Source organism: Scyliorhinus canicula, chromosome 2 (genome assembly GCF_902713615.1).
Source record: "Scyliorhinus canicula chromosome 2, sScyCan1.1, whole genome shotgun sequence".
Classification (NCBI taxonomy): domain Eukaryota; kingdom Metazoa; phylum Chordata; class Chondrichthyes; order Carcharhiniformes; family Scyliorhinidae; genus Scyliorhinus; species Scyliorhinus canicula.
Genome location: NC_052147.1, coordinates 205,593,297 through 205,621,284, shown reverse-complemented (window position 1 = coordinate 205,621,284; position 27,988 = coordinate 205,593,297).

Here is a 27,988-nt window from a genome sequence, read left to right as displayed (position 1 = left end):
AATAATCTTTATTGTCACAAGTAGGCTTCCATTAACACTGCAATTAAGTTACTGTGAAAAACCCCTAGTCGCCACATTCCGGGACCTGTTCGGGTACACAGAGGGAGAATTCAGAATTCTCAGCTGATACGGGAATTGAACCCGCTCTGCTGGCCTGGTTCAGCATCACAAACCAGCTGTCTAGCCCACTGAGCTAAACCAGCCCCCAGCATATTGCTGCAAATGCAAGTAATTAGCTTCAGTGTAAGGCTTCTCTGTGATACACCCATAAAAGTAACAATGCAGTGTGCAATGACATTAGGGAAATAATGTGTAGATCACTTATCTATGAGAATGGAAATCATAAACATGCCACTGTTAAAAGTTAGAAAATAACAGTGCATGGGTGGGTTATATTAGGGAAATCATATGGTATGGAAATCAAAAATATCCATTAAATTATCTTATGATGCAGAAAAACAGAACACAAAACTGCAGATAAATCATCTGCCAGAATCTGCCAGAGAGGTAACATTACAGTTATTCAGAGGAACCTTTCCGATCTGGAGATATACAGATTGTGGGTGAGATCTCCTGGCTGTTCACGCTGGCAGGGTCTTCTGGTGTCGTCATTGTCAATGGGATTTCTCATTGTACCCAGACCACCAGGAAACCCAGGGTAGGTATGCTCTGTCAGCGAGTCTAGAAGATCCCATCGATGTGAAGAGCCGAAAGATCTTGCCCTTTATCTCAGATTTCCAGCATGCGCAGTTTTTATTTATCATTTCACCGCTACTGTTCACCCTCTTCCGTACTCCCCTCCTCCTCTCCCTCCTTTCTCTCCTCCCCTCCATTCTCTCTCACCCCCCTCCTTCTTCTCTTCTTCCGCATGCTTTCTTCCAACCCTTTTTTCCTCCTGCTCTCCTCTCTTCAGCCTCTTTATCCTCCCCCATCAATCCTCCCCTTTCACTCCTTCCCCGAGTTGGAATTTAAGTTTTCTTTCATAAAATAAAAGTTTCGCAATGTGCCTTCCATCTGCTTTTCTTTCAACCACAAAAAAACTATAAATGTTAGAACAGATGTTCCGTAAAATTTGAACAAATGCATTAACTCTTATGTTTTTATCCACCCAATTAACAGATGTCACCCGAACACTGTAATCTCAATAGAATAAAGTACAAGGTCGACAGGTTGGCTTTCAAAAGGATCATTGAAGTATATATAATTGCTTGTATCAGAAGCATTGCTCAGCTGTATGTAAGCAAAGACTGACCTTAATGATAAACAACTTTAAAGTTCATGTATATTGCACTCAATTGGCTTTCCTTTACACTTAATGTGCGAATTTTCGCTTCAGGTTATTAGTTTGTTGAGCTGATTGTGTACTGTCTCACCTTCTTTGTGGTTCTCTATTTATTATATCAGCGCCATGTCTGCGTATTTTCTTAGTTTATAAGAGCCATGCAGTATCTGAGAAATTGGAAGTTTGTTAGAATCTGTATTCTGTTCAAGCTGTGGAACGGCTGTATTGAGCTGAATCTGCAGTCACACCCTGTATGAATAAAAGCCCAAACCTGTTCTATTAAGATAAATGCAATGCGATTTTAAGCTTTGAAGTCTTACACAACAGCAAAATATGCAATTATGCAACTCATGTACTCTGACGCATAGAACTGGGAGTGCTTTGGGACATTGATGCCCATGTACGTGTGCTAGGCGTGTGTATTGGCAAGCTTAGCCTGTCATCAGAATAACTAGGCCCAGATTTTTCAGTCAAGTCACCTCCGGAGGCATTTCCTGCCAAAATGAATCACCTCACATTTCTCTGCATTGAACTTTATCTGTCATTTGTCTGTTCAAACCACCAGCATGTCTATGTCCTTTTGAAGTTCAAGACAATCCTCATCATAGTTGAACGTTTCCAATCTTAATACATATCAGGAAGAGCAAGGGTCCCAACACCAACTCCTGGGGAACTCCACTACAAACCTTCTTCCAATGTGAAAATCAACTCAGCAAATTTCTTATCCAAGTTCCCTTTATTCCATGAGCAATAATTTTCCTCACAAATCTGTTGTGCATTTGAAAATTCGATATACACCGCCTCAACAGCATTTCATTTATCGACCTTTTCAGTTACCTCCTCAAAAACTCAAAAGTCCGTTAAATATGATTTTCCTTAACGAATCAATGCTGACTTTCCTTAATTATCCTGCACTTGTCTAAGTGACTATGAATTTTCTCCCTATTTATAGTTTCTAGAGGTTTCCGCCCACTGAAGTCAGACTGACTGGCCAGTAGTTGCCGGTACTATCCTTGCACCCCTTTTAGAACAAGGGTCTAACATTTGGAATTTTCCAATGTTCTGGCACCACTCATGTGTCTAAGGAAGACTGGGAGATATCACTAGTGCCTCTGCAATTTCCACTCTCAAATCCTTTGGATGCATCTCATCCAGTCCTGGTACTTATCAATTTTAAGTAAAGTTAGTCTTTCCAACACCTCCTCCTCTCAATTGTAAATCTTTCTAGTGTACCAGTTACCTCCTCTATCACCTCGGCCTGAATAGTCTTTGTTTGTAAATACAAAGTAAATTACTCATTTAATACCTCCTCTCCTTCTCCTGTCTCCGTGTGGAAATCCCCTTTATATCCCCAATTAGCCCTACTCTTTCTTTTACAGCCATCATAATGTATATGCTTACAAAGACTTTGGGATGCTCTTTTACCATAGAATCATAGAATAACCTACAGTGCGGAAGGAGGCCATTTGGCCCAATGAGTCTGCATTTGCCCTCCTAAAGAGCACCCTACCTAGGCCCAATCTCCACCTAACCTTTGGATATTAAGGGACAATTTGGCGTGGCCAACCCACCTAACCTGCACATCTTTGGACTGTGGGAGGAAACCGGAGCGCCCAGAGGAAACCCACGCAGCCACAGGGAGAATGTGCCAACTCCACACAGACAGTCACCCGAGTTCGAAATCAAACTCAGGTCCCTGGCACTGTGATGCGGCAGTGCTAACCATTGTGCCACCATACCGCCAAACAGTGAAATATTCCTAGATGGGCTCGAACCACCAACCTCTCGGTTAACACTTGAATTCACTGACCAATTGCACCACAGAGACTGTTATGTGAGATGCCAGTTTCTTTTCATGCTCTCTTCTTCCTTTTTTCATTTCCCCTCTGTTCCCTCTCTGTTCAACCCGATTCTCTATTATATTTTCTGCATGACATCTGTCATGCACGAACTTCTTCCTTTTTCATCTTCACCTCTATCTCTCATCATCGAGGGTCCTCTGGATTTACTTGTCTTACCTTTCCCCTTCAAGGGAATATACCTCGATATTGCCTGCAAAACATTTTCTTTGAAGGTGGCCCGCTGTTCAGCCATTGTCTTTTCTGACAACATTTGGTTCCAACTCACTCAATTCATATGCAATTTCATCCCATCGAAGTTGGCTTTCCCCCAATTAGTTATCCCTGCTCTGGATTGTCCCTTGCTCTTTCCCAAGGCCAACCTAAACCTTATGACACAATGGTCACTGTCCTCTAAACGCTTTAATACTGATAGTGGATCCACTTGGGCTAACTCATGGCCCAGAACCAGGTCCAACAGTGTCTGCCCTCTCACTGGGCCATAAACATGCTGCTGTTGACAATTATCTTGATCACATCCATGAACTCTTATCCCTTTTGTCCCTTTGCACTATTCCTATCCCAGTCTATATTTGGAAAATTGAAGTTTCCCATTATAGTTGCTCTATAATCCGTGCACGTCTCTGTAATTTCTTTGTAAATTTGTTTCTCTGCATACTTCCCTAGTTGGTGGTCTACATACTACATCAATCAATGTTATTGCACATTTTTCATTCCTTACCTCCAACCAGAGAGATTCCATCTTTGACCCCTCTGGAATATATTCTCTCTCCAGTATTGTAATGTATACATAGGATCTGCTCAGACAAGAAGGAACGTAATAGAAATCTACAGACGCTGAATGATGCCCTCGTATGAACAGGATATGACGCTCGACTGATCGATCGACAATTCCAACGCACCAAAGCAATAAAACCGCACCGACCTCCTTAGAAGACAAGCACGTTACACAACCGACTGAATACCCTTTGTTGTCCAGTACTTCCCCGGAGCGGAGAAACTATGACATCTTCTTTGCAGCCTTCAACACGTCATCAATGAAGACGAACATCTTCCCAAGTTCATCCCCACACTCCACTACTTGCCTTCAAACAACCGTGCAACCTCAAACAAACCATTGTTTGCAGCAAACTACCCAGGAGAACAACAACTGCGACAACCCTGTCATGGCAACCTCTGCAAGACGTGCCATATCATCGACATGAGTATCATCATTACACGTGAGACCACCACCCACCAGGTAAGCAGTACATACCCGTGCGACTCGGCCAACGTTGTCTACCCCATACACTGCAGGAAAGGATGTCCTGAGGCGTGGTACATTGGCGAGATGATGCAGATGCTGCAACAACGGATGAATGGACACCGCGCGACAATCGCCAAGCAGAAATGTTCCCTTCCAGTCAGGGAACACTCCAGTTGTCAAGGGCATTCAACCTCTGATCTTCAGGTAAGCGTTCTCCAAGGCGGCCTTCAGGATGCGCGACAACGCAGAATCGCTGAGCAGAAACTGATAGCCAAGTTCCGCACACATGAGGAAGGCCTCAACTGGGACCTTGGATTCATGTCATATTACATTCACCCCCCACCATCTGGCTTGGGCTTGCGAAATCCTACCTACCAACTGTCCTGGCTTGAGACACCTCTTTAACCTGTGATTATCCCTCACTCCAGTCGCACCATCTGGACCTGTAAAGACTTAATTACCTGCAAAGACTTGCATTCGAAGTATTGTCTTGCATCATTGACTTTGTCTATATTTGTGTTTCTGGAACCAACCTCTTCATTCACCTGAGGAAGGAGCAGTGCTTCTTTATTCATGCAGAGGGTGGTGAGTGTCTGGAATGAGTGAGGTGTGTACAATTTTGTCTTTTAAAAAGCATTTAGACAGGTAAATGGGTAAAATGGGTATAGAGGGATATGGGCCAAATGCAGGCAATTGGGACTAACTGTGGTAAAAACTGGGCAGCATGGACAACTTGGGCCGAAGGGCCTGTTTCCATGCTGTAAATCTCTGACTCTATGACTATGACCATTAACAGTCCTGTTAAGGTGCACAGGTCCTACCTTCCCCAGAACCGGTCCCAATGCCTCAGAAATCTAAAGCCCTTCCTCCTACTCCATTTCTCCAGAGATGTGTTGAACTGCTCAACCTTCTGATACTCAGAAGCATGTGGAACTAGGAATAATTCTGAGATTATTGCTCTTAAGGTCCTGTTTTTAATTCCCTTCCTGACTCCGCTTCCTAAATCTCTTTTCAGGGCCTCATCCCCTTTCCTACCTTTGCCATTGGCCCCAGTGTAGATGGACCACAACCTCTGGCTGTTCACCTTCCCCCAATATATTGTCCTGCAGCTGCTCCATGATACCTTTGGCCCTGGCACCAGGAAGGTTACACACCATCAGGAGTCACATTTACAGCCATGGAAATACAGGTCTGCTCTCCTAACTATGGAATCCCCAGCATTGTAGCACTTCCACTGTTCCTCCTGCACTCCTGTGGAACTGAGCCACCCATGGTGCCACAAACCTGGCTCGTGCTGCAGCCCTCTGAGGAACCCTCGCCAGCATCCAAAATGGAAAATAGTTAGAGAGTGAAGCCTCAGGGGATTCCTGCACCGCCTGCCTGTTTCTCTTAGATACTCTCGTAGTCACCCATTCTCTGTCTGCCTGTGTACTTCTTAGCTGAGGTGTGACCAACTCTCTAAACATGCTATCCACGTAATCCTCAGCCTTGCAGATCCATTACAGTGACTTCAGCCGTAGATGGGGTTGTGTAGACCAGAGCCCACGTTTCTACAGCTGGTGATACTTCCTGTAGATGTAATCATTGAGGGCACTTTGTACCTGCACAACTTCCTAAGTCCTGCAAGGAGCTGTACTGATATGCCTTAAATTTTATATGAGATGTTTACTACAGCATGGTATACTATAATAACTCACCTGTGATCGTGTTCAGGTTTGTTCTGCAATGAGACAGACAGGCAGAATGTAGGCTGGACCGTTGCCAGATCAGATAGTAACAATGCCTGCCGTGCATGGTAGATGAGTGGGAGTGGGGATGTGGGAGGAGAGGAGGCACAGCGTTGGGGAGTGGGGGGGGGGGGGGGGATAATGGAGGAGGGAGGACTGCAGGATGAGTGTTGGCATCCCGTTAGGTGGCTGGGAGTGAGATCACCATGGAAGTGTGATGGGTATGTTAAGTGGATGGATGCATGAGAAGACAGACATACCCTGATTGCCCAAAGTAATTCATTCACCTTCTTTCGGCACCATATCCCTGTCATCTTATGGAGCAATCTGGAACTCACTATTGCAGTCACTCAGGTGGTGTTACCGTTCTTTTTTTTTTGACACAGCAATCATTTATTGGCATCTTTTCTGTCAAACATTAGGATTCTGGATTCCTTATGAAGTAAACAAAAATCCTAACCATATTATGTTCCATCTTTGTAACATTCAACTTGATTAAGCTTTTGCGTGTCTGAGACTTAATTCGGAAAGATGGAATGTCAGCCTGAAAAGGTCTTTGCTATATTTTGAATAATATGTATCCGTCACTCATCATGGGTAACATAACCTAGTTTGAAGGATCACAAGATGCTGGGAATGCACATGAAAGCGTCATCATGACATTACATGTGGTCTTGTATCACTTACAGCTTGAAGACCTGCACCATTATTCCAACTGTAATGTGTACCTTCATAAATAATTTATTTACTCAAAGCATTTTGGTAAAACATGGTGCTATCTTTCGGGCAGCCTTCCCCCCGGGTGGAATTGGATCCAGTGTTTCAGAGTGCTGGGGAGGCATTTAAAAGGAACCCCCCACTGATTGCTGAGATGAAGTAATTCCCAGCAAACGAATCAGGAGCAAGCTGCCATGAGTGTGGCGTGCAAAACGTGCAAAAATGTTTTTTTTTTTCAAAGTGGCTGGAGATACGGTGATTTTTCTCATTGACAGTGCCGACGGGATTCTCTTCAGCTTTCTTGCTGAAACCGACCCTATCAGAAAATTCCACCCAATGGGACAAATTATCGTCTTGAAGGGGAAAAGGTTTACTAAAGCATTATAAAGTTACATTTAATTTAACTAAGTGTCCATTAGATTGAACCTGCATTGTTGGCTTGTGCAATTGATTAAACAGATGCGCTAAACGTTTGCCAGTAGTTTGCTTAACAGACTTTTCAGGTTAAAGCAAGTTCAAAGCAAAGACATTTACAAGAGTTCCTCACACTGTCCAAAATCCATTCAGCTTCTGGCAATCTCATTAGTTTAGTTGTAACACATTTTTTAAATGATTATGCAGACATTTGTTTCAATAGCTTTATCTTCAAATGCCTATTACTTCCACTGTTAGCCTTTAATGATCAGACAAAATAACTACAGTTTGGAAATATTGTTCATCTAAATATATCAACAGTCAACTTTAAAGCTATACAGACTGATGTACATTTCCAAAGTATGTTCGCCGATTTTCATTTGCTAATTGGATTAGGAAGATAACTTTGACACTTGATTCTAAATATTTGACTTGATGTGAAGGTAAATCAATCTGCTGCATTCTCCATCGGCTGCCGCCGGAATCGAGAAAAGCGATTGGACGGAGAATCAGTTTTCACGCCAAAATCGTGGCGGGCACCAGTTTCACTCCAATCGCAATTCTCCGGTGCCTCAACAGCGGGGTCAATGCGTTCCAGTCCGCACATACAGCAAACACCCTTGGCATATCATTAGCAGGCCTGACCTGGGATTCTCCGCCTCCACTGGGGCGAATTCCCGATGGCAAGGTTCACTGGTGCTTTGAAAAATCGTGAAACAGGCGCCATGACTGCTGCGGGATAGAGAGGGGGTAAGGAAAATGTCCAACATCGCCATAGTTTACTGACAGTCGTGCTGCCAGCCATGGGGCTTCTGCCAGGGCTGGGGGGCGAAGCAGGGGGTGGGCAGGAGGTGGGCTGTGCGGTCGGGGTGGACGGGCACAGAACACCATTGCCGCGACCTGCAAGGCAGCAATGCAGCTGGGCACTCCGCTGACTGCCCACTGTGAACTTGGGGCCACAGGTCCTAGGTGCCCTCTGACCCCAGTCAACCCATTAGCAAGACAGGAGCGTTCCAGCACAACCAGTGCCATCCTGTTGGCTGGGATGAATGTATGTGGGGAATAAAGGGGGCGATTCTCCGAACCCCGCGCTGGACCGGAGAATCGTCGCAACTGTGCCACGATGCACCGATGCCAGCGCGCGATTCTCCGAGGTGCGGAGAATCAGCGCCATTTGCGTCGGCACATTTGGCACGGCGCGGGCTGCTGGAATCGGCGGGGCAGCCGATTCTCCGGCCCGGATGGGCCGAGCGGCCGCTCCGATACGACAGAGTCCCTCCGGCGCCGCTCACCCCTCATCGCTGCCGGCGGGACCTCTGAGGGAACGGTCAGGGGTGCGGCCTGTGGAGGGAGGGCTCCTTCACCAGGAGGGCCTCCGATGGTGTCTGGCCCATGATGGGGGCCCAGGAGATTGCAGGAGCTCTGACCCAAATTTTTAATTCCTCTCTGGCCACGGGGTAGGTGCTAGAGGAGTGGAGAGCAGCTAATGTGGTCCCACTATTTAGGAAAGGTTGTAAAGATAAACCAGGGAACTACAGACCAGTGAGTCTCACATCAGTGGCAGGGAAACAATTGGAAAAATTCTGAAGGAGAGAATCTATTTCCACTTGGAGAGGCAAGGATTGATCAGAAATAGTCAGCATGGCTTTGTCAGAGGGTGATCATACCTAACAAATTTGATTGAATTTTTGAGCATGTGACCAGGTGTGTCGAGGAGTGTAGTGCTGTTGACATGGATTTGAGCAAAGCCATTGACAATGTCCCATATGGGAGACTTATAAAGAAGGCAAATGCATGTGGGACAAAGGGTAACCTGATAAGGTGGATTCGAAATTGGCTTAGCTACAGGAGACTGAAGGTGATGACAGGCGGCTGCTTTAGTGACCAGAAGCCAGTGACCAGTGGCGTGCCACAGGGATCTGTGTTGGGTCCCCTACTGTTTGTCATTTATATAAACGACATAGATGACTATGTGGGAGTAGGATCAGTAAATTTGCGGATGACACAAAGATTGGCCAGATGGTTAATAGTGACGTTGAGTGGCATGGGTTCCAGGAAGGTATAGACAGGATGGTCAAATGGGCAGAAAGGTGGCAGATGGAATTTTACCCTAAAAGTATGAGGTGATACGCTTTGGAAGGAGGAATTTGGCAAGGAAGTATTCAATGAATGGCCTGACATTGGGAAGTTACGAGGAACAAAGGGACCTTGGAGTGTTTATTCATAGATCTCTGAAAGCAGAAGGGCAGATTAATAAGGTGGGGGAAAAGGCACATGGGACACTTGCCTTTCTCAATCGAGGCTTGATTACAAAAAGCAGGGAGGTGATGAAGGAGTTGTATAAAACTTTGGTGAGGCCACAGCTGGAGTACTGTGTGCAATTCTGGTCACCACATTATAGGAAGGATGTGATTGCACTGGAGGGGTTGCAGAGGAGACACACCTGGATATTGTCTGAGATGGAACATTTAAGTTATGAAGAGAGGTTGGATAGACTTGGGTTGTTTTCGCTGGAGCAGAGAAGACTGAAGCGTGACCTGATTGAGGTGCACAGGATTATGAGGGGCAAGGACAGGGTGGATAGGGAGCAGCTATTCCCCTTAGTTGAAGGATCAATGACGAGGGGACACAAGTTCAAGGTCGGGGTAGGAGGTTTAAGAGAGTCTTGAGGAAAAACCCTTTTATCCAGAGGGTGGTAACAATCCGGAATGCACTGCCTGGGATGGTAGTAGAGGTGGGTTCCCTCGGTGGCCCGGATGAGTAAATTCTTCGGGCTGGAGGACAAGTGTGCCAGATGCGCCAGTGGGCCAGCTAATCACATGCACATGTTCTGGTCGTTCCCTAAACTCAGGGGGTACTGGCAGGGATTCGCGGGCATCATCTTCCGGGTTCTGAAATCTGGGGTGGTAATGAGTCCTGAGGTGGCAATCTTTGGGGTGTCGGAGGACCCGGGAGTCCAGGAGGAGAAGGAGGCCGATGTCTTGGCCTTTGCTTCTCTGGTAGCCCGACGACGAATACTGTTGGCATGGAGGGACTCAAGGCCCCTGAAGACCGAAGTATGGCTATCGGACATGGCGAGCTTTCTCGGTCTGGAGAAAGTTAAAGTTAAGTTCGCCTTGAGAGGTTCACTATCGGGGTTCGCCCGGAATAATATCTCAATAAAATTGTTTATTTAAAAAAAAGAGGTGGGTTCCCTCACATCCTTTGAAAAGTACCTGGATGAGCTCTTGGCACGTCATAACATCCAAAGGTTATGGGCTAAGTGCTGGCAAATGGGATTAGGGTAGTCAGGTCAGGTGTCTTTCATACGTCAGTGCAGACTCGATGAGCCGAAGGACCTCTACTGAACAGTATACTTTACAGTTTACAGGGAAAAAACAGGTAGATTGCTCCGACAACAATATTGTAACAAAGTAGTATAATTTCCCCAAATCGAGACAAAAAATGGCGGTAAGTGGCGACTAGGCTTTTCTCAGTAACTTCATTGCAGTGTTAATCTAAGCCTACTTGTGATAATAAAGATGATGATTATTATTATTAAAAGATGTTATGCCACTTTACATGGCTCCCAAATACGAAAAGGCAAATTTCCAAAGAGAAACATAGGGTGAGGTTTCCACACAACCCGTCGCGGAGCAGCCCGCCCACCATTGGTCGGTGGTGGGATCTTCTGGTCTCGCTGTTGTGAACGGGGTTCCCCGTTCAATGCACCCCTCAATGCACCCCTCACCGCCAGGAAATCTACGGCAGAAAATCCCACCGCCGCGAATGGTCAGGAAACTCCAGCTGTCATTCCTGCTTGGAGACTATCCAGAAAATGTTGATTAGATCAAGCTCAGAAGTACTTGTGCAACCTTCACACAAACAGTTGGACTCATGCTGTTATCACACCACCAGATTACACTTTAGCCGACCACAATCCAAAACATGTCCTGCAACCTTTCTTTAGCAGAATTTAATGGGAAACATTGCTGTAAACGTGTAGCACAGATGACTGAATATGTTTCCTTACAAATGTAAATAAAAGGAGATAGAAATTACTATTAGTTTTAGTTCAAAAATATTATTCGAAACAAAGCAAGAGACATAATGAGGAACTCAAACATTGATCTTCTGAAGCTCTGAAAAGGCTTTCTCAGAATGCAGTTCAGTTCACACATTCCTATTGTCAGTTTTGCACTTCATCCCTCAGCAAAAGAAGTTTAACCTTCTGAAATAGATTTCTCTTAACGTGCTAGATGTAGAGATTATGACAATCTATAAATTTCTAAATAAATGTTTTCCTGAATTTTCGTTCTCTCTGTCTTGCCAATGCAATGATACAGGTCTATGTGAGCAGAAGCCTTGGCCCCCACTCAAATGATTGCTAATTTGAAACAGAATTAGAGGGGCTTTTAGAAATTCAATGCGTTGTCAAACGCAGATGAATTGGGATAGTTATCTTTCTGTTGATAGTACAATTGAAGGCCAGATGCAGCCAGCTTTGCTGCATGTTGCCTATGACCTGTTGTAATATACACACAGGTATATGATGGTGCACAGACAGGCAGTGATTGACACACAGGATGACCAATGAACACACAGAACACAGCAGCCAATCACCAGACAGGACACGACCACCATAAAGCCAGAGGGCACCAGTTTTCCCGCTCTCTTGGGATCCAGCCTGAGACAGTCAGAGCTTGTGAGCAACAGCTAGTACAAACACCATGTGGTAGTAGGATAGTCTGGTCAGGTTAGCCTCAGGTCTCCAGTCAAGTCAGCATAGTGTCAACCCTTAATTAAAGTATGTATGATCGTTAAGAGTTCAATAAAATCGAGTTGCATTTCTTCAAGTGTTGGAAGCCTGTCTCTCTCACTGCTGCAGTAAACGCAGTCCTCACAGACCCAGCTTACCCAACACATCATGGTACCAGTGAGTCATGCTCGAGTTTGACGGACCGACCTTGAGATAGTCTGCCTTTAACCAGCGATCAGCCATCCGGTAACATGGACAGCGTCCGCCCTCCCCCGCCGCTCCGCATCGCCGGCAACCTCGGTGCTAACTGGACGATTTTCAAGCAAAAGTTCCAGCTGTATCTTGAAGCCACCGACCTTGAAGCCACATCGGATGCCAGGAAGATCGCTCTCTTCCTCTCTACAGCCGGGGACCACACCGTCCACATCTTTAACTCCCTCACCTTTGCTGAAGGCGAGGACAAGACAAAGTTTCAAACAGTCCTGCTGAAGTTCAACAGCCACTGTGACATCGAAGTCAATGAGAGCTTTGAACGCTTTGTGTTCCAGCAGAGGCTTCAGGGTAAGGATGAACCTTTTCAGTTCTTCTTAACCCATCTCCGTATCCTTGCCAGATGTCAACTTCCAAACCCAATTAGATGACATCGTAGCACAATACCACAGCGTTTTCGAAGGTATGGGCACACTCCCTTACCGATACAAGATACTACTGAAGCCGAATGCCACACCTGTGGTTCATGCACCGTGTCGGGTGCCGGCACCCCTTAAGGACCGCCTCAAGCAGCAGCTGCAAGATCTCCAGGACCAGGGCGTCATTTCTAAGGTCACGGAACCCATGGACTGGGTTAGCTCCATGGTTTGTGTCAAAAAACCGTCAGGGGAACTTCGCATTTGTATCGACCCCAAAGATTTGAACCATAACATCATGAGGGACCACTACCCTATACCTAAACGAGAAGAGCTCACCAGTGAAATGGCTCATGGCAAGTTTTTCACGAAGCTGGATGCCTCCAAGGGATTTTGGCAAATACAGCTGGACGCCCTCCAGTCGAAAGCTGTGCACATTTAATACCCTGTTCGGTCGCTACTGTTACAACCGGATGCCCTTTGGATTCATCTCTGCCTCGGAGGTGTTCCACCGAATAATGGAGCAAATGATGGAGGGCATCGAGGGGGTGCGAGTGTACGGCGATGACATCATTGTCTGGTCCACAACTCCTCAGGAGCACATCGATTGCCTTAAGCGAGTGTTCCACAGGATCCACGAACATGGCCTCCGACTCAATAGAGCCAAATGCTCGTTCGGTCAAGCAGAAATAAAGTTCCTTGGTGACCATATTTCGCAGTTTAGTGTACAGCCAGATGCAGACAAGGTGTCGGCGATCAACGCCATGAAGACTCCGGAGGACAAGAAGGCAGTCCTCCGCTTCCTAGGGATGGTCAACTTCCTTGGGAAGTTTATCCCTAACCTTGCATCACACACCACAGCACTCCGCAATTTCGTTAAAAAAACTACAGACTTCCAGTGGCTCCCCGCTCATGAGCGGCGTGAGCTCAGGGCGAAACTCACCAAGGCCCCGGTACTGCCGTTTTTCGACCCCGCCAAGGAGACGAAGATCTCCACTGACGCGCTCCAGGCTGGCATTGGGGCAGTACTCCTCCAGCGGGATGAATCCTCCTCCTGGGCCCCGGTCGCATATGCATCCAGAGCCATGACACACACTGAGCAACAATACGCTCAGATTGAAAAAGAATGCCTGGGCCTCCTCACAGGGATTGACAAATTCCATGATTACGTGTATGGACTCCCCAAATTCACGGTCGAGACGGACCACAGGCCATTGATTCACATTATCCAAAAAGACCTCAATGATATGACGCCACGGCTATAACGTATCCTCCTCAAACTCCGCCGCTACGATTTTGACCTGGTCTACACCCCAGGCAAAGAGCTCATTGTGGCTGACGCACTCTCTAGATCCATCACCAAGCTGTGTGAGCAGTCGGACTTTATCTGTCAGATAGACGCTCAGGTGAAGTTTTGTGCATCCAACTTTCTGGCCACTGATGAAAGGGTCGTGCAAATTCGTCAGGAGACGGCCGGGGATTCTTTACTCCAGCAGGTCATGCAACATCTCACGGATGGTTGGAAAAGGGGCAGTGCCCACAGTTTTATAATGTAAAGTACGATCTAGCGGTAGTGGACGGCACACTAATGAAGCTTGACAGGATAGTAACCCCACAGAGCATGCGAGAGCTGGTCCTGGGCGAAATCCATGAGGTTCACCTGGGGATCGAAAAGTGTCGCCGTCGAGCCCGAGAGGCAGTATATTGGCCAGGCATCAGTCAGGATATCGCCAACACGGTCCTCAATTGCCCAATGTGTCAAAGGTTCCAGCTGGCTCAGCCGAAAGAGACTCTGCAGCCGCATGAACTGGTGTCCTCCCCATGGTCCAAAGTTGGTATTGACCTCTTTCATGCAAAGGGCCGAGACTATGTCCTCCTCATGGACTACTTTTCTAAATACCCCGAGGTGGTCAGACTGACTGACCTCACATCAGCAACAGTCATCAAGGCGTGCAAAGAGACCTTCGCCATCATGGCATTCCACTTACGGTCATGACTGATAATGGCCCGTGCTTCTTCAGTCAGGAGTGGACGGATTTTGCCCGGCTGTACAATTTTAGGTACGTCACTTCAAGCCCCCATTACCCCCAGTCGAATGGGAAAGCTGAAAAGGGGGTCCACATTGTTAAAAGACTGTTGTGTAAAGCTGCTGACTTGGGTTCGGATTTTAACCTGACGCTGTTAGCCTACAGGACGACTCCTTTGTCCACTGGCCTGTCCCCAGCACAGCTGCTGATGAACCGCACACTACGGACGACGGTGCCAGCAATCCACATCCCGGACCTTGACAATTTTCCCGTCCTGCAGAGGATGCAACAGTCTCGGGCCCAATGCAAGTCGGCGTACGACGCCCACGCCACAGATCTCCCTGCTCTGGTCCCTGCTGACCGAGTTCGTGTTTAGCTGCCTGACGGTGGCTGGTCTGCCACAGCTGTGGTGGTCAAGCAAGTGGCCCTGAGATCATTTCTTGTTCGCATGCATGATGGCTCCTTTCTTCGGCGTAATAGGCAAGCACTGCGGCTATTTCCACGCTCGCCACCTGAACGTGATGTCCCGCCTCGCCTGCTGGTTCCTCAGAACGCGCCCTTCCACGAGGCCACCGGTCTGCCAGTTTTTTACCGACCTCTGCATTGGAGGCAGTTCTGCCAGTTCAAGTGCAGGCGGCCCCGACCCACCCTTGAGGCGGTCAACCAGAATTCGTCGCCCACCACAGAGACTGAATTTATAAACTGAATGTTGCATTACCTTGTGATCCGTTTACACATCTGTACATATTGCTTCTTCCTAATTTGTTATCTGCCCTCTATCTGCACTAGACGCCTTCCCATGTAAATACGTTCACATATTTTGTATATAGTCAGGCTCCTGTACACACACTATTTATTGACCTACGCACATTTTTTTTAAAAGTCAAAAGAAAAAGTGGGGGAGATGTCATAATATACACACAGGTATATGATGGTGCACAGACAGGCAGTGATTGACACACAGGATGACCAGTGAACACACAGAACACAGCAACCAATCACCAGACAGGACATGACCACTATAAAGCCAGAGGGCACTAGTTTTCCCGCTCTCTTGGGATCCAGCCTCTGAGACAGTCAGAGCCCATGAGAAATAACTAGAACTTACACCATGTGGTAGTAAGATAGTCTGGTCAGGTTAGCCTCAGGTCTCCAGTCAAGTCAGCATAGTGTCAACCCTTAATTAAAGTATGTATGATCGTTAAGAGTTCAATAAAATCGAGTTGCATTTCTTCAAGTGTTGGAAGCCTGTCTCTCTCACTGCTGCAGTAAACACAGTCCTCGCAGACCCAGCTTACCCAACACATCATAACCCATAATACTCTCGATTTAACCTTTGCATACTCCCCCATTTCCCTTCGTCCCTCCTTAAAACCCACCTCTTTGACCAACACTTTGATTATTCCTCCCAATATCTTCTCTTGTTCGGTGTCCATTTTTGCCCCATTAAACCTCTGGGAACATTCATTCTACTGTAAAGGCATTGGGCTGGATTTTATGTTTCTCGTGGATGAAGAAGTTGAATGGAAACTGAGGGGTCTGCTTTCTCCCATCCTTACAGTCTCTGTGCATCCAACAAAATGTTGGATGGCCAGCCAATTAATGGCCATCCAGCAAGAAGGTGGCCAATTATAGGTGCACTGAAAGCTTGTTTCCCGGCCACAAGCTCTACCCCTTCCAACTTTGTAGCTATTTTCAGGGCCAGTTTCTCATGGCTGTTTTTAGATGCCACAATATATTCAACTCTAGTGACTTTGAGTGAAGAGAAAAATAATATGGTGGTGATTTATTGGTGAAGTCACAGTGGAATATGAACCACTGTGTGATTACTTAATTTGTGGGTCCTGCCACTGCAGGCCTGGACATCTTGCAGCAGAGGTGTAATCTGTGGTCACCACTAGAATTGAAAAAGTCTCCTGCTCTTAGAATCAGTCTTTACTATTAATCAAAGGTACAAGAAACATTTTAAAATGTAATTAAAATTCACCTACCTGGCAGGGGTGGGGGGAGAGGGGGCTGCCATTCTGTAAGGCAGGGACTCACTTTAGATACCTGGGGGTGCAGGTTGCCCGAGATTGGGGGGGGGGGGGCTCCGTCAGTACAACATTTCTAGTTTGGTTGGTAGAGTGAAAGCTGATCTGACAAGGTGGGATGGTCTCCCTCTGTCACTGGCAGGTCGGGTACAGGCGGTTAAACTGAATGTGCTGCCGCGATTCCTGTTTATTTTTCAATGCCTGCCGATTTTCCTGCCAACGGCATTTTTTAGAGAGATTGAAGGGATCATTACCTCGTTCATATGGGGAGGGAAGGTGGCCAGAATTAAAAAGGTGCTGCTACAGAGAGAAAGGCAGGCAGGGGGTTTGGGCCTTCCGAACCTGATGTATTATTACTGGGTGGCGAATGTGGAGAAGGTACGGAGCTGGGTCAGAGGGGCTGTCTCCCAATAGGTCAGAATGGAGGAGAGTTTGTGTAGGGGGTCGGGATTGAAGGCGCTAGCGACAGCGCCGCTCCTGACGGCCCCGGGGAGATACTCGGGGAGTCCGGTAGTAATAGCTTTGTTGAGAATTTGGAGCAGTTTCGACAACACTTCGGGTTGGGGGCAGGGTCAAGGGAAATGCTGATTCAGGGGAACAATAGATTTGAGCCAGGGAGGTGGGATGGAAATTTTCAGAGATGGGAGGAGATAGGAATTATCATAGAATTTACAGTGCAGAAGGAGGCCATTCGGCATATCGAGTCTGCACTGGCTCTTGGAAAGAGCACCCTACCCAAGTTCAACACCTCCACCCTATCCCAATAACCCAGTAACCCCACCCAACACCAAGGGCAATTTTGGACACTAAGGGCAATTTATCATGGCCAATCCACCTAACCTGCACATCTTTGGACTGTGGGAGGAAACCCACGCACACACGGGGAGGATGTGCAGACTCCGCACAGACAGTGACCAAGCCGGAATCGAACCTGGGACCCTGGAGCTGTGAAGCCATTGTGCTATCCACAAGGCTACCGTGCTGCCGTGAATTAGGACACTAAAAGATTTGTTTCTTGGGGTCGTTTTGCGGGATTGAATGTGCTGGGAGCGAAGTATGGGCTGGAGCAGGGGGAAATATTTAGATACATGCAGGTTCAAGACTTTGTCAGAAAGGAGATGCAGAGCTTCCCAGTAGAGCCGGCTTCCACATTGCTGGAGGAGGTGCTGACAGCAGGGGGACTGGAGAAAGGGGTAGTATCGGTGGTTTACGGGGCTATTTTGGAGGAGCAGAAGGCTTCGTTAGAAGGGATCAAGGAAAAGTGGGAGGAAGAGTTGGGAGAGGGTATGAAGGAGGGGTTCTGGTGTGAGGTGCTCCGGAGAGTGAATGCCTCCACCTCGTGTGCAAGGTTGGGGCTGCTACAGCTGAAGGTGGTGTATAGAGTGCACCTTACATGGGGCTGGTTTAGCTCAGTGGGCTAAATAGCTGGCTTGTAATGCAGAACAAGGCCAGCAGCGCGGGTTCAATTCCCATACCGGCCTCCCCGAACAGGTTCCGGAATGTGGCGACGAGGGGCTTTTCGCAGTAACTTCATTGAAGCCTACTTGTGACAATAAGCTATTATTGTTATTATTACAAGGGCGAGGATGAGCCAGCTCTTTGAGGGGATAGAAGATGTGTGTGAGCGTTGCAGGGAGGGGGGCCCCTTAAACCACGTTCGTATGTTTTAGAACATTACAGCGCAGTACAGGCCCTTCGGCCCTCGATGTTGCGCCGACCTGTGAAACCACTCTAAAGCCCATCTACACCTGTCCAAAGCTGGAGGATTACTGGAAGGAGGTGTTTAGGGTAATCTCTAAAGTGGTGCACGTGAAACTGGACCCGGACCCTTGGGAGGCCATATTCAGGGTGTCGGAACAGCCGGAGTTGGAAACGGGTGCGGAGGCAGACGTTGTAGCCTTCGCCTCGTTGATCGCCCGAAGGTGGATCCTGATTGGTTGGAGAGCAACCTCTCCACCCTGTGCCCTGGCGTGGCGAGGGGGACCTGCTGGAATTCTTGACGCTTGAAAAGGTTACATTTAAATTGAGGGGAAGGATGGAGGGGTTCTACAATTCATAGGTATTATTCATTATGCACTTTCGAGAATTGGGGAACTGGCAGCATGGGTTGGTACCTGGGACTTCGATGTTGTGGCCATTTCAGAGACATGGATAGAGCAGGGACAGAAATGGTTGTTGCAGGTTCCGGGGTTTAGGTGTTTTAGTAAGCTCAGAAAAGGGGGCAAAAGAGGGGGAGGTGTGGCGCTGCTAGTCAAGGACAGTATTACGGTGGCGGAAAGGATGCTAGATGGGGACTCTTCTTCCGAGGTAGTATGGGCTGAGGTTAGAAACAGGAAAGGAGAGGTCACCCTGTTGGGAGTTTTCTATAGGCCACCTAATAGTTCGAGGGATGTAGAGGAAAGGATGGCGAAGATGATTCTGGAAAAGAGCGAAAGTAACAGGATAGTTGTTATGGGAGACTTTAACTTTCCAAATATTGACTGGAAAAGATATAGTTCGAGTACATTAGATGGGTCATTCTTTGTACAATGTGTGCAGGAGGGTTTCCTGACACAATATGTTGACAGGCCAACAAGAGGCGAGGCCACATTGGATTTGGTTTTGGGTAATGAACCAGGCCAGGTGTTAGATCTGGAGGTAGGTGAGCACTTTGGAAACAGTGACCACAATTCGGTGACCTTTACGTTAGTGATGGAAAGGGATAAGTATACCCCGCAGGGCAAGAGTTATAGCTGGGGGAAGGGCAATTATGATGCCATTAGACATGAATTAGGATGTGTAGGTTGGAGAAGTAGGCTGCAAGGGTTGGGCACACTGGATATGTGGAGCTTGTTCTGGGACAGCTATTGCGTGTTCTTGATAAGTACGTACCAGTCAGGCAGGGAGGAAGGGGTAGAGCAAGGGAACCGTGGTTTACCAAAGAAGTGGAATTGCTTGTTAAGAGGAAGAAGGAGGCCTATGTGAAGATGAGGCGTGAAGTTTCAGTTGGGGCGCTTGATAGTTACAAGGAAGCGAGGAAGGATCTAAAGAGAGAGCTAAGACGAGCAAGGAGGGGACATGAGAAGTCTTTGGCAGGTAGGATCAAGGAAAACCCAAAAGCTTTCTATAGGTATGTCAGGAATAAAAGAATGACTAGGGTAAGAGTAGGGCCAGTCAAGGACAGTGGTGGGAAGTTGTGTGTGGAGGCTGAGGAGATAAGCGAGATACTAAATGAATACTTTTCGTCAGTATTCACTCAGGAAAAAGATAATGTTGTGGAGGAGAATGCTGAGACCCAGGCTATTAGAATAGATGGCATTGAGGTGCGTAGGGAAGAAGTGTTGGCAATTCTGGACAAGGTGAAAATAGATAAGTCCCCGGGGCCTGATGGGGGAGTGCGCCAATGTCTTTGTGGGGGGAGTGGCCCAATGCCTTTGGTGGGGGTGATTGTACCGGCGCTTGTGAGGTGGTCCTCCGTGTCCATGTTGGAGTGAAGTTTAGTTTGTGCACTGATTGGGACGCTGTTTAAAGATGGCACCCGACCTCTGTAGAGGCGGCCTTGCCGGCTCTATCAGGCATCGTCCTGCCAGAGTGACGCCGCAAAACATGCCCCCAAAATTCCCTGTGCACTGAGTGCCAGCAAATCTGGAGTGAAAATTCGCATGAGCAGCTGGAGCGATGCACGCTGGTTTTCACACCAGAACTGACACTCTGGCAAATTCTGGGACGATTCTACCTCATAATGCAGATAAGCTAACCCAACACAACCAGAAATGGATCTCCATGTTTTGTATTGTTCAACCATTGACTGGATAAACTCAATGAACTATTAGGGGAATCCTCACACAAACTCGTGGAGCTGAAATCAATGCTAGAATACACTAAAGTCGAGATGATTAGAAAATATTACGGTGTTACAAATGTCTGTATTGTTCTGATTGGTTCAGATAAAGATTGCAGTTAATGACTTCCATTTGACGTCACAGACAAAAATGTTGAGGTTTTGTTTTATACAATCAGATACAGCATGATCCTGATTATCTGAATGATTTTTTGTAAGAAGAAAATTTGAAATATTCAGAAATTTAAATTTAACAGCACATTAAGAATTTACTGTTTAAAATGTTGAAGAGTCAGATCACTTTAATTAAGTAACTTTACATTACAATGAATAGACCACTTAAAGTCGTATCAGGATGGGATGAGTGAGAGTCAGTGCTGTCCCTACGGAATAATTATTTTCTTGTATTTTGAAGAGATATACATTGACAACTGTGAGCTGTCAATTATAGAATCCCTGCAGTGCAGAAGGATGCCATTCGATCCACCGAGTCTGCACCGTCCCTCTCAAAGCGTGCCCTACCTCGGCCCACTTCCCCACCCTATTAAGGGAGCAACAAAAACATTGCTTCATAACAGAATGTACAAGTAAATTTATCACAGTTGAATGAAGGAAATTAATCATTTATTTTTTTTTAAATTTAGAGTACCCAATTCATTTTTTCGAATTAAGGGGCAATTTAGCGTGGCCAATCCACCTACCCTGTACATCTTTTGTGCTGTGGGGGCGAAACCCACACAAACACGAGGAGAATGTGAAAACTCCACACGGACAGTGACCCAGAGCCGGGATCGAACCTGGGACCTCAGCGCCATGAGGCAGCAGTGCTAATCACTGCGCCACCGTGCTGCCCCCGAAATGAGTCACGCAGAATCAAAATGCCATACTCCAACAATGTGGAGGGAGTGTTGGCCTTTATAAAATCATTAATTAACAACCTGCAGTATCTGCAATTTTTCATTCCCTGCTGCATTTTTCAGGTGTTAAGACATAAAAGGCTTGGGATTTTTATGCCAGCTATAACAAGGCAGCGCAAGGATGGTAGAAAAATCGTGGCAATTGTACCATGGTTAAATGTGCCAGCAGAGTCTGTTTGGGAAGGTGGGTGAATTAAAAAAAATATATATGTTTTATTCTCCTCCTTTTTCACATTTTTTCCCAAATTTATACCCAACAATAAACAATAATCAGTGAGGAATGCAATATCAATCCCCATATCAATAACAACAATCCCATCCTCCCCCCACAAAGACATTGGCGCACTCCCCCAAGGAATTGACAACGCCCCCCCCCGACCAAATCCCCCCATTGAAGCATGCCCCACCCCCGAAATGCATTGCCGTGACCCCCTCCCATAGAGGCATCGGGCATTCCGCACCCCATAGGCATCGGGACCCAAGACCACCCCCTGCCACCCATTGGGGTGCGCCCACCCACCAGTCATGAGGTGAACCCTCCCCATAGGGGCTTGCCAGAGGGCCCACCTCTGGCAACGCGACCTGGCACTACCAGGTTGACACTGCCAGGGTGTCAGGAGGCAGTATCTGGGCATTGCCTGGTCATGTCCTCACCACCCGGGGGCTATACATACCTGTGTGTCCCCAGCATGGTCAACATGACTGGTTTTCATTTTTGAAATCAAGTAGTGATTTGCGCTGGCTGGGTGGGAAGATACTCTGAGGGTGGAAGTAGTGGCATCAAGCCTGCCAATGAGATTATAATGTATGCAAATCAGGCTGGTGCCATTCCTAGGCGTGAACCTAATCATGTCATTGATGGGGTGCTGGAGATGATCGGAATCCGAAATCCTGCTGACACAAACCCTGTTGCTATGTTTAGCGGCCATTATGGGATTTGCACCTGCAGCTAGTGTAGCTGCTAAATCGTGGTCATGATGTGAAGGCAATACAATTGGTAATTAACTTTGGATTTCAGAAAGAAACTCTGGTAAACCACGTGATTGTATTGTCTGGACTGTACTGTATCATACATGCCTGCGCATGACCAGGTTGGCTCCGCCTGTGGCTCCTCCCCTCGGGGCTTCTGTATAAAAGTGGCAAGTCTCCGCCTCCGGCCCCAGTTCGGGTCCAGAGGCAGGAGGCTTGCTGTTTAGTGTATTATAGCCTCAGATAACTTTATCAACTCATTGTGTATTATTGATGACCTTTTGGGTCTGCTGATCCTGAGCATTATCCTGTAATCCCTACTGGAAGGTTGGTATGCCAGGCTTGGATGGATGAACCTGAATCTGACCTTTCCCCCCACTGTAAAATAGCCTGCCAACACTGATGCTCAAAAGCACAAATGTATATTTGGCCACTTTTCTCATCGGTGTTCCTGGAACTCTACCCCCGACAAGAGTCAACACTTTTGGAAAGGAAGAGAGAAAACTGAGGAAAAAGCATGAATGTAAATTCTTGATACTGAAATCAGCATGAAAGGTTATAGAGTGTGATTTAACCACGACATTGCATCCAGCGTGGATCTGGGCGCACAGTTTAAATCGCGGAAAAGGCCAAAATCAAGACTCGGACCACACAAAACTTGCCATCTAACCCAGTGTTCTTCAAATTTTTTTTCAGGGGATCCATTTTTACCAAACGGCTGACCTTCGGGATCCAACCCGGCTGACGTTCGCAACCCACGCCGGCCGACCTTCGCGACCCAAGCCGGCCGACCTGTGCGACCCACCATTTTCTCTTACCTTGCTTGCTGCTGACACAAATGGAGGAAATGGTTTTGGGTTCCTTTGGACCTCGTACACGATTCTCCAATGGAACCTGTTGGATGAAGGTGAAGCCTTCCGGTGTCGGAAAGTATGGGGCGCGATTCTCTGCTGCCCACGACGGGTCGGAGAATAGCGGGAGGGCGTCCCCGACATTTTTCACGCCCTCCCGCTATTCTCCCCCCCCCCCCCCCCCACACGGCCGCCCCACGACACAAATTGCTGCTCGCCATTTTTTACGGCGAACAGCGATTCTCCCCAGGCCGATGGGCCGAGTTCCCAGGCCTTTACGGGCGCAAACACACCTGCTTGCTGCCGTTGTAAAAACGGCCGCAACATGCCCGTTCTGGGCATCCAGGGCCCCGATTGGCACGGCAGTACCACGGCCGTGCCAAGGGGGCATGGGCCCGCGATCGGTGCCCACCGATCGCGGGCAATGCGTCCGTAACGGACGCACTCTTTCCCTCTCCGCCGCCCCGCAGGATCAGTCCGCGGGGCGGCTGAGGGAGATGACGGCCCCACGCATGCGCGGGTTGGAGCCGTACAATCCGTGCATGCGCGGCTGATGTCATCGTGCGCGTCAGCCGGCGTGACGCTTGGCACGCGGACCTAGCGACGGTCGCTAAGCCCGCGATGCCATGCTTCACGGGGCCCCGCTGCTAGCCCCGCCCGGGGTGGAGAATCGGGTCCCGGGAGGGGGCGCGGAGGCTGCCGGCGTTATGAAAAGCAGGCTGCTGCGCAGGGATTTGCACGATCGGGAGCACCGCGGACAACAGCTCCGCGACCCTCCCGACACCCGCCCACGACCCACTCGCAGGTCGCGCCCCCGACTTTGAAGAACACTGATCTAACCGGCCGGCTCCCAATGACACCCAGGACTTGGTCAGGGTTCGCCCCTGGGCCAGGGAGGGGTTTGGGGGGGGGGGGGGGGGGGCTTTCCATCTGTGAGGCCTTCAAGCTGATATTGTGGATACCAATTACAGGAGCAACTGTCTTACCAAACACTTCCAGACAGAGCCCTGCTCTTGGTTCGTGCTGAAGGTCACTTTAACTCCCTTTGACTTTGAGCAGCCTCTAGCTTCACATCTGAAGGCGATGTTAATAAGGAATTGGCCTTGTTAGTTGTGAGAGCACTTCCCAGCTGCAGGTTGTGTTTGCTGTTTGCTCCTGTTGGTGACTTGCAAATGCCTGGAGGCTGCTGTAGCTGAGACTTTATTTGCTGCTTGCCTGCTGCCTCTTCCCCTTGGGCTTACTTGCTGCTTTCTGGATGAAGGGAAGGAAGAGAGAAGGTCTTTTTTACCTGGAGTGCAGCGAGATGAGGATTTTGGCGAGGCCTACTCCCGGGCTGAGGGTGCAGGAGGGCTTGCTCGAGCAGCCTGAGGATATTTTTAACAGTCTGTTTGTTGCGCTAACAATTGCACACAGAAACACGAAACGGTACAAAAGAGGCTTTATTACCGTGAGATGTTATTACCTCAAGTGGAGCTGTAAAATGGCAGCTCAGGAGACCTCATGGATATTTATACTGCTCTTGTGGGCGGAGCTAGCCGGCAGGGGCTTACCGACAAACTATGCAGGGGCTTACCGACAAACCTGTTATAGCCGGTACTATTGTACATCCCCTAATAGAGGCACACACATACATATACAGTGGTATTACCACAATTTTTGGTGTGTTGACTGTGTATTCTGTTCTGAACCTGTGGGCCACCCGTTAATGTGTTCCTGTGGCCTGGTTCTTGGATCTTGGGGCTGGTTTACCGTACTGGGCAAAATCGCTGGCTTTTAAAGCAGACCAAGACAGGCCAGCAGCATGGTTCAATTCCCGTACCAGCCTCCCCGAACAGGCACCGGAATGTGGCGACTAGGGGCTTTTCACAGTAACTTCATTTGAAGCCTACTTGTGACAATAAGCAATTTACATTTCATTTCATTTTAGGGTGCATCAGGACCATTTCATGGACTACTGGTGTTCATTACCCATCTGCTGGGAGCTGTGCAGGTCGCTGTTTCGTTTTGCACTGTGTTTGGTCCATGTTTGTTGTAGGAGGGGAGGGAATTGTATGTTGGATACCATGTAACTGTGGATTATATTTTTGCCAGTTGCAGCCCCTCCTGCCTCTGTGGCCTGGGAGTCACTGGAAGATGCTGCCAGTGCTTTCTCTCCCTCCTTCATTCTGCTCCAGTGAGACCTTCCAGTGGTTGGCTTACCAAGCGGCTTTCCACGGATGCAGGTCCACTGTAGGGGCTGCATGGGGGGTGAAAGTTATTTTTGCACCGTTGTCGGTGTATTGGTTTTTGGCCCAGTGGCTGTGTGCTTGTCTGCTGCGATCCCTCTCACTTCTACAGCCCGGACCCGGTGAATTGCCAGTGCTGGAGAAGGGGTGGGGTGTTATCTCTTTTTCTTCTGCTGTGCCTCGTGTCGGGGTACTGTTTTTCAGTAGTCTGTGCTGATCACTCTCATGCACGTGCACTGTAACTGGCACGCACGTGCAGGCATGCACTTGCAGGCTGCTTCAGAGAGAGAAAGGGAACGGGAAAAGGGAAAGAGAGGGCGAGTCGACAGGTGAGGCCCTGGGACTGGATTTGAGAATTGCCCGATTGTTTACGAGTGCCTGCTGACTGCAATACTGAGGGAGGAGGCAGAAGCTGGAACTGCCATTTACAATCTACAGAGGCCTAGGGCCTGCAGACTGGAGGCAGCCCTGCCTGCGGAAAGAGAGTGTGGTAAACCACTGTTGCACCTATATTAGGTGATGTATGGTAGGACCTGTACTACAGGTACGTCGGTAGTCCCTGCCTGCTGGCTCCGCCCAGTAGGCGGAGTATAAATGTGTGTGTCCTCCATGCTGCAGCCATTTCACCAGCTGCTGTGGGAGGCCATACATCTTAGAGCAATAAAGCCTCAGTTGTATTAAACTCTCGTCTTTGTGCAATTGATCGTACATCAATTTATTGCTCTAGGATTTTCAGAAGATGGACCTCCGTATCAAGCCGGATCACCTACAGCTGGATCCGCAATCAAGCGACGCCAAAAGGAACTTTCAGCACTGGCTAGCTTGTTTCGAGACGTACAGCAACTCGGCGCCAAGCCCTGTCTCGGAGGCTCAGAAAATACAACTCCAACGTCTTTCCGCTGATCCAGTACGCGCCAAACTACGTCGAAGCCATGACGTTTCACAAAGAAAACTACGCTCAGAAGACGAACACGGTCTTTGCCAGGCACGTACTCGCCACTCCTTCTCAACTCCCTGGTGAGTCCAGAGAAGACTTCTGCCGGGCCCTAATCCCACTCGTCTGGGACTGTGACTGTCAGGCCGTTACAGCCACGGAACATTCAAACCCCCTTAAAGAGCGAAGCAGGGAGCTTCAACTTAAGCAACACCACAAGGAGAGGAAGGTTGGTGATGTTATTTCTCTGGGCCTCTCCTGGGATGAAGACCCTTCCTGGCCCCTCCCACCCAACAACTGCTTCCCAGTAAGGAGGAAGGCTCCTTTCCTTCTTCTCTTTCCATCAGTGAGCATGTCCCAGAGAACGGGACTTGGAGGACTGGACTGCGTTTGCTGGACTCCTCCCGGGCTGAAGAGTTTGCATCCATATCCTTCACCCCTTCAACTCCACAGGAGTTTCTGTTCCACTGGCACCAGCCCATTCACAGTGCCCCTCTCTCCTGTGCCCCTTCCTCCTCCTGCTCCCTCTACATTCCTCTCTCCCTTTGTCCCATTTCCCTGTTCCTCCATTCACCTTTCTGGGGGGGGGGCGGGGGGAAGCGTACATCTGCCAGCTCACTCCCCCCCCCCCCTACGTATTGACATGACTGAGACCACATCAGGGTGGGTGCAGCCCTCACTCTGATTGCGTCCACATCTACGCCAGCGACGGCTCCATCACCCTTGTGGAAGCTTACCTGGCAGCTAGGGGTCAAGAGTTACGCCCACCCATCTATATCCATCGAGGTGTGCGTATGCACAATGGCCGGAGTCATCGGCTCCTCAGCCATTGTGGCCACCTCCCAGATTTACAGGAAGGCCGTGTTTTTCCTCCGGGCCGAGTGAGCGGACCCGGGAAAAGGGGCTCAAATGGCAGTGGACCCATTGGAGGTCACTGCCAAGCAAGTCATCTTTTCTAATGTCCCACCCTAATACTGCACAGAGCCCCTCGTTAAGTCCAGGCGGCACCACTTACACTTGGCCTCAAGGATGTCCCACTGAAGCATGTCTACTCCTTCCGGTGCCAGTTTTTTATCTCCCTGGGTTGGGAGGAGGTTTTAGACTGGGACTTCAAAGTTCCCCATCTAGGGGAGACTTTTAGATTCTTCTGGCCTGTGGACGGTGTGCAGTGCAATGCATGTAAGGCGGGGCGGCACATTACATAACTGCTCCACCACTGCAGCTGCTGCAGCCACCAAGGTGCTCGCAGCTGGTGCTGCCGCCCCCTCTTCCTCTGCTGCACCTACAGCTGCAACCCTATCAGGGGAGGCTCTGCTGGCACCTGTTGCCACCATGGCTGCCAGCGCAGAGGGAGAGAGGGCGCATCCGCCCGGCCAGAAGGCCTAGCGGAAAACGAAATAGAGGTCAACCCGTGCGACGCCTGACCCCGCAGGCCATAAGAGCCACGTGCCCCTCATTGCCGGTCCGGGTCTCATTGTCACACCTCGCCCCGCCATCACTCAGATATCTCCAGCTCGTTGACGCATCATATCGGGCGATGCGCCAGCCATTAATAATGTGCAGGCCCTCAAAGGTGGCGGCGGTACAGAGGGTGACTCCAAGC